The sequence below is a fragment of the Hermetia illucens genome, chromosome 3 (genome assembly GCF_905115235.1).
Source record: "Hermetia illucens chromosome 3, iHerIll2.2.curated.20191125, whole genome shotgun sequence".
In the NCBI taxonomy this organism is placed as follows: Eukaryota; Metazoa; Arthropoda; class Insecta; order Diptera; family Stratiomyidae; genus Hermetia; species Hermetia illucens.
Window position 1 is genome coordinate 100,160,363 of NC_051851.1, and position 13,846 is coordinate 100,174,208.

The window sequence follows — 13,846 nt, forward strand, 5'->3', positions numbered from 1 at the left end:
CCAGGCGTAAAATTCCATCATACTTGATATTCCACAAGGGTGGAAATAGAAGCAATCCCTGAGAGATCCTACATAGGTGAAGGAGTTGGATACTATATTACTGAAGTAGCGTAGATATTCATTCTGTAGAACAATTCGTTCACCAAATTGAAGGCATTTATCACATCCAATATAAATAATCCACAATATTTTTATTACCACTACCTTTATTGCATTGGCGCTGGGAGGATATCTAGGTCGTCTGTTTCCTTTTGTTAAAAAACCAAACCATGGCGATCTCCATTTTTAAGGGACATCCTTTCAACGAAACATGCATCTCCCATCAGCATGTATGATCTCGTGTAGGCAGTAGTCTTCGCTGCTTTCTCTTGCTTACAGTTACCACATTGAATGACAGGAATAAACCAAAGCGGGAAAAACCTAAAATAACATATATTGTGAACTTGCTGAAACAAAAAATTAGGACAATCGAAAATAAAATCATCGCAGTGCTTTCAAATTCAGAACCGGCTGATAATTTACCGACGGTAGTTTAACAAATAGATATGGAAGGGATAGGAAACGAAACAGGAACAGGGTAATAAGGTCCCTACTTCGAGGTGGTGAGCACTGCAATAACAAAATTTCTGTAGAAATATATTTCCAATAACAACATGCAGATTATAAACGCGCCTGATATAACCCTTATTAGCTATTGACAAATTAACTGACAGATAAAAAAATTGAATGCAAGAAAAGTACACAGGAGGTGAAACTGTCTGGGCAAGCCTTGAACTTTTACAGGGCAAACAAAAAAGCATCTGGAAGGCGGGGCTTTACAATCAAAATGGCAATTGCGTTCTGTGTATTATTGCTATTGGTTGTCATTTGAGTGAAAATTTTAGCGCACAACCCAACGCAATTTTCCAACTGACTGCCAAAATCAATCGTAGAAAGCGGCGATCCGAATAATATCGCAATATCACTTTCTCAATTTCCTATTGGTTGTTTGTAATTGCTTCCATAGTTTCCTGGATTCCCACACAGAGAAGTGCGATAGAAACATAATGCTTTAAGGGGAGAAATCATATTAAAAGATTTTCAGAATTGTTTTTTTGTTATTGGGGAAATCGTTAACTTAGCTTATCATAGAATACGTTGCAAACATATCAGAGTAAAATTTGCTTTCCTTTAGATTTTAAGAGCCTAGAACCGAGCAATGTTGTAATTCATCATCATCATCAACGGCGCAACAACCGGTATCCGATCTAGGCTTGCTTTAATAAGGAACTCCAGACATCCCGGTTTTGCGCCGAAGTCCACCAATTCGATATCCCTAAAAGCTGTCTGGCGTCCTGACCTACGCCATCGCTCCATCTTAGGCAGGGTCTGCCTCGTCTTCTTTTTCTACCATAGATATTACCCTTATAGACTTTCGGGACTGGATGATCCTCATCCATACGGATTAAGTGATCCGCCCACCGTAACCTATTGAACCGGATTTTATCCGCAACGTGACGGTCATGCTATCGCTCATAGATTTCGTCATTATGTAAGCTACGGAATCATCTCTTTTGTTTGTAATTACGGATGAGAAATGCCTTGTTATCCGAAAGGGGATTTTTTTTTTCAGACGAATTTTTGTCAAAATGACTACTTTCACTTTCAACAAGTAATGAACCGATCATGTTAAAATTTGGAGATATGTTTCTTTTCAAAATTTCAACATTTGTGATGATACCATATTTTTAAGAGTGCCGTTCGTTCCTAAATTTTTAAAAAAAAATATAGTGAAAATTTAAATTCTTTTTCCAACAGCTGCAACATTTTCAATTTTGATTATTTCCAGATATATTGAGGTTTATATTCTTAGAACATAAGTTCGGAATGCAAAATTATGATAGAACCTTTTTGGTTTCAGCTAAAGCTTACATAGAGTCACTACCCGTTCCGCAAATTGGAAAACTCCAGTTACGATCTTCGGCGGAATAATTTCCGAGTTTCACTTAAATCTTCTCAAAAACTGTTCGGAATATGACTAATATAATGTCCAATTTTGATTGAATTGATGATTGCTAATGTGTTTTCCTTAATAGATGCGCGAAACAAATTGCGACCTTCAATAGAGTTCAAGAAAGGTAATTCAATTTTCGTCCCTTTTTTTGTATTTCATCTCAAATTCATGTGATTCAGTGACACACATTTGAGAATAAAGCGACTAGGCCAATTAAGTTTATTGCGAAAAACCTCTCCCCCTCATGTGGGTAATCCGAAATAGTGGGAGATCTTAAAAGTCCTCAATGCGAGAGATTTCAAGCCTTCAAGAACAAGCGCAGCGGTTGTGTTATTTGTACTGAAAAACACAAATACCTGTACGAAACCTAAAAATCAAAAAGCCAAATCCATAGTTTTTGAAAACGATCATCCAGCGAGCTATAGAAGCTATTGTATTCTGAAGAGTCTTCGCAAGTAGAGAAATAATCAGTTTAACCAGGGAAAGTGTAGTGTGATCACACAGACAAACAGTTGGTCGAAACTAAGCCAGCGGAGCCAACACCAGTAACAACAATGACCACGAACTTATAGCAGACACGCCCAAATTATATGGTATTACATCCTTCACCCGACAGATACAACGAGGGAAGGTGTAGCTATACTAGCAAGGAGAAGTATCGGATATCATCCAGAAGATTATTGACATTGACTCCCTCTCCACCTCTTCAGATCACACTTTCATGCTTCCTACTCTAGTGAAAAAGTAATAATCCAGACGGGTATGCCTAAATTTCGCAATATCAGAGATAAATTTGTAATAAGATTATGTGGAATCCACCCTTCAATCAGAGTTGCACATCGATCCAGCTAGCAGGGAAGCAGAGTACTCTCAACAAAATCTATACCCGCATAAGATATTTTACCTACATCTCGAAAGCTTGGAATCTTCGAATTAATTGTGAAAAGAGATAAAACAGAAAAAATGGTATCCGATGAGGTACACGTCCAAAAAGCAACTTTTCCAACTGAGTAATGTTTAAGCAAACGCACCAATCCATTCAAAAATCCATCCATCCGAAAATTCCTTCAAAACGTTATTGCCGACAAGTCCATCTTTATGGGACGCTGCTGAACATTTAAAGATGTCGGAAAACCGGAAGCTGGCCGCTTTAGGCGTGAAATGTTTTGTGTATTTCTTATATAAAGACATTTGAGTGTGGATTGCCCCATTAGTACGTAGCACGTAATATATGCATATATTATGTGAGAGTATCCACTTTCAGATGATGTTGACTTTTATAGTCTTGAATTTCCAAGGAAACGACAATTTTGACCTATTATAACTTTGTGAGTAATAGTGCCATTTCCACCAAACTTTATAGAATCATGCTCTATATTATCGCCTAGGTTACCGCACTTTTTGGTAATAGGATGGACTTAAGGGGGCATTTACAGCCAATTACAAAAAATTATAATAATATAATATTATCAACTTCGGTTGAAGGATATCGGTATGAAAGATATTTCGGAGCCTAGGTACCATATAATAGCAGCCTCTTGATTTTTTTTCAATTTTTTCGGTTGGGTAGTTTCTGAGAATGGGTCCGTTAAAGAAACGATCACTTTCAACCCTCCCACTTCCCACCTTTCCAACAAATGTCAAAACTAAGACGGACGTTGGAAAGTACTCACCGAGGCCTTTCATTCGATACCCCACATGGCTATGTTTGGTTAAAAAAAAATGTGCGCACCCCTTTTGCATATATGGGGACCCCCTTCAATTCAACGTAAAAGGATGAAACTCACTGTATGTGTAAGGGTTCACAGTTTCCATATTTCCACCAAATTTGGTGTCAAACTGTAAAACCGTCTCCGAGGAAAATGCGTGTGACGGACAGACAGACAGAGAGTAAACCGATTTTAATAAGGTTTTGTGTAAAACAATACAAACTTGCACGAGGTGCCACTAAAATCAAGTGATGAGGAATGAATTGGAAACCCATAATCGATAGTCATCACCTTCGCAGAAGGTTGCACCTTCTTGCCTCAATAAATTCATTGGGGAGCGCAATCTAAGTCCCAAATCCCCAACCATTCACCAGATTCATCTCATTGTCGTTGAAAAGTCTGCACTGTTGCTTTTTCGGAAGCCGGTCCAGCTTTTAATAAGCTTTAACGCAAACCTTTCATTTCTTGGACAAAATGATCACATTTAAAGGTGTTCGAAATGTCTGGAAATTAGGCACATCAGGAAAAACTGTTCCAGTAATCATAATAAGTCTAAGTTGTGCGGAAGATGCGGAGGGAAAAGTCATATTGCTAAGGATTTCTGCTAATTAGCGAAACATAGATCAGTGGCTTCGACCACATCGCAAGCAGCAGCAGGTGTCCGGCATTCAAGAAGGCGAATTTAGTTCCCCGTAAATAGGTTTCCTACAGCTGAACGTGAATCACTATCATGCATATCAGGACCTGTTTTCTCATACTGCGCTGGAAAATAAAACTAATGTTGCCATCTTATGCGAGCAATACAGACCCCTCCGGAGTGATGTTTGGGGTATCAGATAGAAGCGGCAAATTTGGAATATAGGTCTCTGGAAATCGAGCCATCGAAAATATAATTAATAGTCCAGAAGATGAATTTGCACGGTCTTAACATATACAGCTGCTATGCTGCGCCAAGCTTCACGCTAGGCGAATTCAAGTTCAAAAGGCTTGGTGTCAATGTAAGTCGCCATAACTTAATGATTATAGTTGGCGAATAATAATAACACCTAGGCCGAAGAACGAGGAAGCAGCGAAACAAACGCAAGAGGCTGGATATTTTTCGAGACTTTTTTACTGAAAGTATTCCCGCGAAATACTGGGAAAGTCAGTGCCTTTCGCGGATATAGACCCGATAATTGACCTTACGTTTGACAGTGACATCCTATCAAAGGACGTCCACTGGCATGTAAAGGGGGAATATACACAAAGTGATCATCCGGCTATCATCTTCAAGGTGAAGTGTAGCGTGAGCAAATTAAACCACGAAAACTGCAATAGTGGGCTGGATACCCAAGAAACTCAATAAACAAATGTTCGAAGAAATGCTATTCCAGGAGATGACATCCATAGGAAACGTGATGACAAATGTGACGCAAGTTACTGAAATAATGCAGAAAGCATGTGACACTTCCATTCCACGTTGCACTGTGTTGAAATCAGTAGCTAAGGATGTCGTAAAGTCTGCCTTAAAAGAGACTCAGTCAACGCTGCAGGAATCAACGAAAGTTTGAAGACTTGCACAACCGAGATAGAAAAGCGAGATAAGATCTGCATGTAGCCAATTCGAGATGTAAAACTGAACACATCAAGAGGTTATTCAAAGAAACAGACGCTGACCAATGAGAAGATGCGCACGAGGCAGCCGTGGCATCGATCAATCAACGCTCACTGCCCATCACCAACCTTGATTTGCTGCGGGATATCATTTATAATCACAGAAGAAATCCTGGAAGCTGCGAAGAAGATCGAATATGAATTCCCAGGCTTAGATAGCATTTCGAATAAAGCTTTAGTAATGGCCGTCAAGGAGTTTAAAATTAGTTCGTTCAAATATCTACATCGTGCTACTCTTTTCAGAAAAGTAGAAGCAACAGAAGCTCTCAAATCAACTAAACCGTGGGACGATACGTCATCCTATAGTCCTAAACGCCTATTAAAAGCATCTTCAAACTTTTTGAACTTTTTGTTTACAATAGGCTTATGCCGACTACAGAAATTGAGGGTGATCTCCCGGATAGGCAACTGGGATTCTAAAAGGCGAGATCTATTGTTGCCATCAGAACCGTAATAAAAATTGCAAAACGTCTTTAATCCTGCCAGGTCATCATCATCAACGGCGCTACAATCGGTATCCGATCTAGTCCTGCTTCGATATCCCTAAAAGCTGGCTGGCGTCTTCACCTACGAGATAGCTCCATCTCAGGTACAGTCTGCTTCATCTTCTATTTCTACCACAGATATTGAACATATAGACTTTCCGGACTGGATCATCCTCATACATACGGATTAAATGACCCGCCCACCGAAGCCTGTTGAGCAGGATTTTATCCACAACCTGACGGTCGTGGTACCGTTCATAGATTTCGTCGTTATGTAGACTACCGAATAGTCCATCCTCATGTAGAGGGCCAAAAATTCTTCAGAGGATTCTTCTCTCGAACGCGGCCAAAAGTTCGCAGTTTTTTGCTAAGAACCCAGATCTCCGAGGAATGCATGACGACTGGCAAGATCATTTTCTTGTACAGTAAGACCCCTATCGTGAGACGTTTCGAGCGAAACAGTTTTTGTAAGCTGAAATAGGCTCTATTGATAGCCAACAACCGACCGCGGATTTCATTATCGTAGCTGTTATCGGTTGTGATTTTCGACCCTAGATAGGAGAAATTATCAACGGTCCCAAAGTTGTATTCTCCTATCATTACTCTTCCCGTTTGACCAGTGCGGTTTGATGCTGGTTGATTCGTTGGTTTTCGGTGCTGACGTTGCCACCATATATTTTGTCTTGCCTTCATTGATGTACAGTCCAAGATCTCGCGCCGCCTGCTCAATCTGGATGAAGGTAGACCGCACATCTTGTTGTTCTCATGATCCCAATAGCGTAAGCGTACGCCAGTAGTTGGGTGGATTTAAAGAGGCATTAACGGCATCGTGAATCATTGTCTCCAGGGCCATGTTAAAAAGGACGGATGATATGGCATCCATTTCTCTTAGATCGTTGTTGATGTTGAATGGCATCGAGAGTGATCCTACTGCTTTGATCTGGCCTCGTACATTGGTCAGCATCAGCCTAGTCAGTCTTTTTAATTTCGTGGGGATACCGAATTCTCTCATGGCCGTGTACAGTTTTACCCTGTCTATGATGTCACAGGTGGCTTTAAATTCGATGACTAGATGGCTCAAATGATGGCCATATTCCAACAGCTTCTCCATCGCTTGCCGCAGCGAAAAAATCTGAGGTGTTACTGGTTTGCCTGGAGTGAAGCGCCTTTTGTCTGGGCGAGTGATGTTCTCCAGGTTGGGGACTAGGTAGGGCTGACAACCCTACACGGAAAACCCAAGTTTCGAAGCCACACAAGGAGCCTCGGACAGGATTGAACCCGGCAACGACAACGGAATAACGATTTGCGGATTTTCTCACGAAACGTGCGCTCCCTGTACAGAAATGGAGCTGCAACAGGGGAACAGCTGATTCAACGATGAATATAAGCTGGCAAAGGACGCGGACACCGCGGAGACTTATCACGAACTCCGTCGAGCGGCGAAGTGACTTCACAGACGGAAAAAGGAAGTCTTGGAGAACCAACAGGTCTGTGAATTCGAAAAGTACTGGGAGCCACCACACCAGGCGCTCAAGTTTTACCAACAAGTCAGCAGGATAGAGCCTTACACACCTCGATGCTCATGCTGCTGAGACAAAGAAAGAAATCTGATTTCCGACAGAATGGGCATATGGGAGCGATGGGTGAAGTATTTTGATGAACTGCTCAATAAACTAAACATCACCGAGTCGGAGGTCCCACCAACAACTGGTGACGAGTCATTATCTGTCCCCTATATAAAAAGTGAGATATAACGCAGTGCAGCAATTATAGAGGTATCACGTTGCTGAGTACCATCTATAAGATATTCTCCGCTATCTTCCTAAGTCTGATAGCCCCATACGCCCGGAACATCATTGACCCATACCAAAGATGCTTCACTGCAGACAAATCAGCAACTGATCAGATTTTCTCTGTCTGGCAAGCGATAGAAATGCTGCTGGGATATTGGGATCAGTTGCACCATCCTTGCATTGACTTTAAATCCGCCTATGATAGCATAGTCAGGGAAAAACTATTCACAGCCATGAGAGAATTCGGTACCTCGACGAAGTTAATAAGACTGACTAGGCTGACCGACACAATCCTCTTTAAATCCAGTCAACTACTGGCCTATGCTGATGATATCGACATCATGGGAAATACAACCCGAGACGTACAAACTGCCTTCCTGACTTACTACCTCTATTTTCTTCGGTCTTCCGTGTTCAAGTCATGTATGATAAGTGATGTTCTTTTATGGGATCCAACACTTTATATTCGAATTCATTTATATAGGTCACGTAGTTGAATGAACTCTATATACTGTTCGCATGGTTCCCCAAAATGGTATGTACCTGATATCAAGTCATCGACATAGAAATCTTTTTGCATGTATGTTACTGCATTCGGGAATCCATCATTTCGTTGTCCTTGTAGAGTGAAAAGTTGTGCATGCTATCCTGACTATGATTGTTCTTAATCAGTAATACTGATTACGTTTGGTGTTTTTGATTCATTAGAAGTTTCCATGCTTTTTTCAGATTTGTATTCTTGTATCAGCGGACAGCACGACGGGGTGCAAGAGTCATCGCAAGAATTCAATCCTGAGGGATTGGTTCGATCATGCGATCTTTGCCCATATATTGGCTCGTACCTTTGTTGTTGTGCTGGTTTCCTGGACGGGATGGTAAACCAATTTCACCACCTGCTCTATATGTCCGTTGTGATCTCTAAGCAGTTTTGGATTCGCAGCTTCTTCTGGCACGGTTTATATATTGCAAAAGAAACAGTCTCGCACTTGGATCACTTCACAATTTAACCATTTTTCCTTCATGGTTGTTGGTCCCTACACTCAATATTCCTGATTGCGCGCTTGATTACCGATGTGACAACTTTGTTGCCATTTTGCTGTCGAGTTCTGATCGAGCTTACTCTACACAATCAAACTTATGGCTACGTTAACTTCTAGATCTTGGGAATTTGAAATGTAGATCGTATTTGCCATCGTTTTTCATATTAATCCGTTCTAGTTTAACTCAATCTAGTTATGACGATTGTGGATTTCCATCAACTGAACTCTTTATACAAGCTGATCGCCTCCTTAAATCCACCAGTTTTTCGTATCGTATTCCGTCAGATAAGTTAAAAAGCTACATATGAGGTGGTTGTCCTCACCGGTCTCCCATTTCTAGTAAAGCAGTTTCAGGTTTTCTTCGAAGTCTTCAAATTCTTCTTGCAATTTGGAATGACTTTGGGGAACTCCTGCAGGTTGTGCTTTTGGGTGGCGGTGGTGACAACGCATTTTCACTGTCGTTTGTTACGACGTGACAACTCCCAAATTCGCGTCATCAGAATTTTGTCTAATTTGCAGCGAGAGTTCTAAATATGTCATGAGACTTTCTTTTCCCGAACGCCACCAATCCTGCCCAAATTACAAACAAGTCGGTAAACCGGAAGCTAGACGCTTCAGGTAAGAAAGGTTTTGTGTGTTTCTTTTATAAAGAGATTTGAGTGTGCATTTGTCCCATTAGCATTTATCACGTAAAATATGCATATATTATGTGAAAATTTACACTTTTAAGTGATATTGACATTCATAGTATTGAATTTGCAGAGGAGCGACAGCTTTGACCTAGTATAACTTTGTTAGTAATGGTGTCATTTTCACCAAATTTGACAGAATCTTGCTCTATGATGTAGCCTATAATGCTGCAAAATTTTGTGATTCTAGGGTGAACTTAAGGGGGGTTTTCCTGCCAATTACTAAAAATTATAGTAATGTACTATTATTAACTTTATTTGAACAGGTATCGGTATGAAGGGTATTTCAGAGCCTAGGCACTAGATAGTGGCAGCCCCCTGATTTTTTTCAGATTTTTCGGCAGGGTAGTTTCTGAGAATGGGTTCTTTGAAGAAATGATCAATTTCAACCCCCCGCACTCCCCACCTTTTCAACAAATGTCAAAACTAAGGCCGGCTTCGAAAAGTACTAACCGAAACCTTTCATTTGATACCCCATATGACTATATTTAATGAAAAAAAAAATTTACATCCCCCTTTTACATGTATGGGGACCCCCCTTAAATTGGACGCAAAAGGATATAACTCACTATATTCGTGAGCGTTGACAGTTCCCACCTTTCTAAAAAATTTGGTGCCAATTGCTATAACCGTCTCCGAGAAAAATGCGTGTGACGGACAGACAGACAGACAGACAGTAAACCGAATTTAATAAGGTTTTGTGTTTACACAAAACCTTAAAAAATGGGAGTTTGAATGAACACGAAAAATTCTTAGTCTAATTGCTTAAAGTTCGATCCTTGAGCTGAGTAATTCGACTTGCAGATCAGTAGTCATAATGAAAGGTACCAAGCTTGTGTATGACTGGCGATAGTTTATCTGTTTTTATAATACTTACATATAAAAATTATTGTTTGCTATAAACGCTACATAGACAAATTACAAATTAAAAGAAAACTCGCATTTCTAACTTCGAAAATTGATGATACGGGTCGATGACTTGCTTGCACATGGCTAGCATGGTTCATGATGCAAGATGAAGGTCACCGACTTGCTGATAGTATAGTGCACTTTCCTCAAGTTCGATTTAAAAAAATTCACCGATTACGTCATGCCTTGCAACTTTAATTCACATTTCTCGCTTTTTCTTTTCTTTTACCGATCATTAGAAATAATAAACTCAAAATTTGCCAAAGGACCACTTCCCGAAACATCTGAACATAAAACAATACTAGAATACCTTGCGACTCGTAAGCGCGAGAAGGCACGACGACGGTGCACTCATGGTGCGGGAAGTGGCTCCAGAAATTGTCCACATAAGCTATGTGTTTCCGGGAGCATTCTGGTCAGAAGAAAAGCGAAGCAAAAAACCAACAGAATAGGAAAACACCAAGGTCGACAGCTTTTCATTAAGATTGCGAAGATCGCCTGTCCGGCAGTAGGATATAAACTATAGGATAATTCTACTAAGTTTGATGCAAATTACGCTGTTACTAACAAAGTTATAAAAGCTGAAGTTATCGCTTTTGTGCACATTTACTGAAATCTAGGACTTTGAATGTCAGTATCACACTAAAGTGAGCAGTTGGACATAATACATATGTACATAGATGCATCTACTAGGTACAAACAGGGGAAATGTTCACTCAAACGTTCTTATACACGAAACCTTCCATACCTGGAGCGCAGAGTTTTTGGTTTATAATTTCTTTTTCAGATATAGTGTAAAACAAACCCTTATTAAAATCGATGCTTGTCACATCCGACTTTCTCGATTGTCACGAAGTTTGGTGAACAGGTGTGGTCTGTGAATTCCTTTACATACAGCCAGTGGCGCCATTTTCTGTTGAGTTGGACGGGGGCTCCCCATACGTGCAAAAGGGGGTGTACATTTTTTTTCACATCATCAAGTACCTGCTGAAATTGATCTTATTTCTGATAGCTGGTGATAGTGAAGTGAGGGCTTAAAATATGTGCCAAAAAATGGACCAGGTCTCGTTCTCAAAACCTGTCCGGCCGAAAAACCGAAAAAAAGAATCACAATGGTGCATCTATACGAAATCTAGGTCTCCAAATCATTTCCATTATCTGCTTAAATAAAGTTAGCACTAGCATATTACTATATTTCAGATATTTACCCGAAAGCCCTCCTGAATTTCATTGGTATAAGGCATCACTTTAGGCAGAATATAGAATTCATTCAATTAAGTTTGAATAAAATCTGACTACCATTAACAAAGTAATAAGTCAAAGTTTTGCAATTCAGGTAAATTTTTTGCAATGAAAGTGATGTGAGAAGTCGTCCTCATATAAAGTACGGATGCATGGGGACATGGGTAGTGCTCGATAGGATAGACATATGTGTACGTTGTTACCAGTAGTATTGAACTGTAACTTCTACTTAAAATATGTACACGTATGCTTTTGTGCACGAAGTAAAGTGAAAATGCGAAAAGATGCGTTAGATCAATTTAGATGAGCAACGTTCATTTATCGAGGATTAGCACAATATTTAGGGCAACCATGCATATAGAATTCTTCACATAAGCTTCCAATATTTGTGTGAAACAAAACCTTATTAGAATCGAATCGGTGTCTGTCTATCTGTCTGTTTTTCTGTCTTTTTTTTTATACGTTGAAAGGTGGAAAAGTTCAAAACCTACCGCTGGCTCCTGCCATACGGTTATGTGAGACTTTTACTTACTAAAACCATCTCCTTCTCCCTCGCTTACCCCGCGGGACTGCCATTTCGGTATTACATCGCGGGGCAGGATCAGTTATGAACTGCGATTTCTGTCGTTATTTGTAACTTTCCTCAGAAGCTACTCCCTCCTCAGCAGATTGTGGATCGCCTTCATTAATTTTTCCACCGTCCTCCAAGATGTTTCAGAGGCTAGCATGTGGTCCACGATATTCTCGAGTGTCAACCGTGCCTCGGCGTCAATTTCCGCCTCCGCTCTGTGGGGGCGAACCGCGGGCAGTTAAAAACAACATGCTCCGCATCTTCCGGGACCATCACGCGCGTCGGGCAATACGGGGAGTCGTCACACCCGGAGCGATAAAGGCATGCACGGTACCCTCCGTGTCCGCTTAGGAATTGAGTTAGGTGGTAACTAACCTCACCGTGCTTTCGCTTGATCCATTTAGAGACATCTGGAATAATCCTGTGTGTCCAGCGTCCTTTAGGTGAATCATCCCATCTTTTTTGCCAAAATAGATTCACTTCGTGCCAATTGCCGACGATTGGTATAGGACTCGCGATTACATATGATGGGTTATAGAGGCATCGGCCCTTGTTCGCCAAGATGTCAATGGGGATCATGCCTGCTATCACACAAGCTGCTTCATCGGAAGTCGTACGGTAAGCGCATGACGTTCGCAATGCACTCAATCGGTATGGGGCTGTGATTTTTCTTCTGTTTGCTTCCACCTTCAAGGACGATGCCCAGACTGGAGCTGCATCAAGCAAAATGGAGCTAACAATACTCAAGATCAGGGACCGACGGATTTGCCTAGGACCACCTATATTTGGTAACATTCTTAACAACAATGTAGCCAATCCGGAAGCCTTGGTTGCTAAATTTTCAAGGGGGGACTTGAATTTCAGTCTTTGATCAACCATGACTCCTAGGTATTTGAACGTTGGCTATATGATGTGTTCACCAATCCTGATCTTTATCGACCTCTGCTTCCTTGGCTTGGTAATCAAGACTAGCTCGGTTTTATACTCCGCGAGGTTGCCTCGTTTGTGAGTACCTCGATCTCATCAATGTTTTGTGTCACGATAGTTATTCCGATATCGTCTGCAAAGCTAATAATTGTCACTCCTTTGGGTAGTTGCAACTTTAAAATTCTGTCATACATTATTATCCTCAGTAGAGGACCGAGGACTGATCCTTGTGAAATCCCTCAGGTTGTTGTATACATCTCAGCTCCATCGTCCGAATCGTAACATAATATCCTCTCCCGGAAAAATTCCATGACTATGTTCACTAGATATTTAGGAGCGCCGGATTTGGCTAAAACCGCAATTATTTTGCTCCATTTTGTCGTATTAAAGGCATTCTTCAGATCGAGAGTAACTACCGTGCAAGATTTATTGGCCTCCGTTGCTTTTTCCGCAATTTCCGTCACTGTGCTGATGGCGCTGACACTAGATCTTGCCTTTCGGAATCCGAACTGCGTAAATGTTTCAGCGAGCTACCTCGCAACTGGGGGTATAATGGTATAATGAAGAACATAATTCACAATTTGTTCAAGTTTGAAGAAAATCCAATTATCACTAACAGAGTTATAGGGGGTGAAACTTTGTTATTTTTTGTGAAAAATGATTTCTTATGAATGGTGTCGGAAGGAATTATTTTGTTTTAGTTTTTTAGTCATTTGTATACGAATATCAATTACTCCAACCAGTCATGTGTGTATATAGATATATAGTATATGCGTGCTAATGAAGTGAGTGTCTAATTCAAATAGATATATTGTTACATTAAACCAGCCGCATT

General features: G+C 40.6%; 1 long non-coding RNA gene across 1 annotated transcript; it reads right to left on the reverse strand.

Moving 5' to 3' along the window:
- Window positions 1–704, reverse strand: LOC119652997. The gene is made up of 3 exons (XR_005249627.1): window positions 523–704; window positions 205–420; window positions 1–123 (listed from the first exon to the last, which is right to left on the reverse strand). It is a non-coding gene; the product is annotated as an uncharacterized LOC119652997 (long non-coding RNA).
- Window positions 705–13,846: the final 13,142 nt, after the last annotated feature.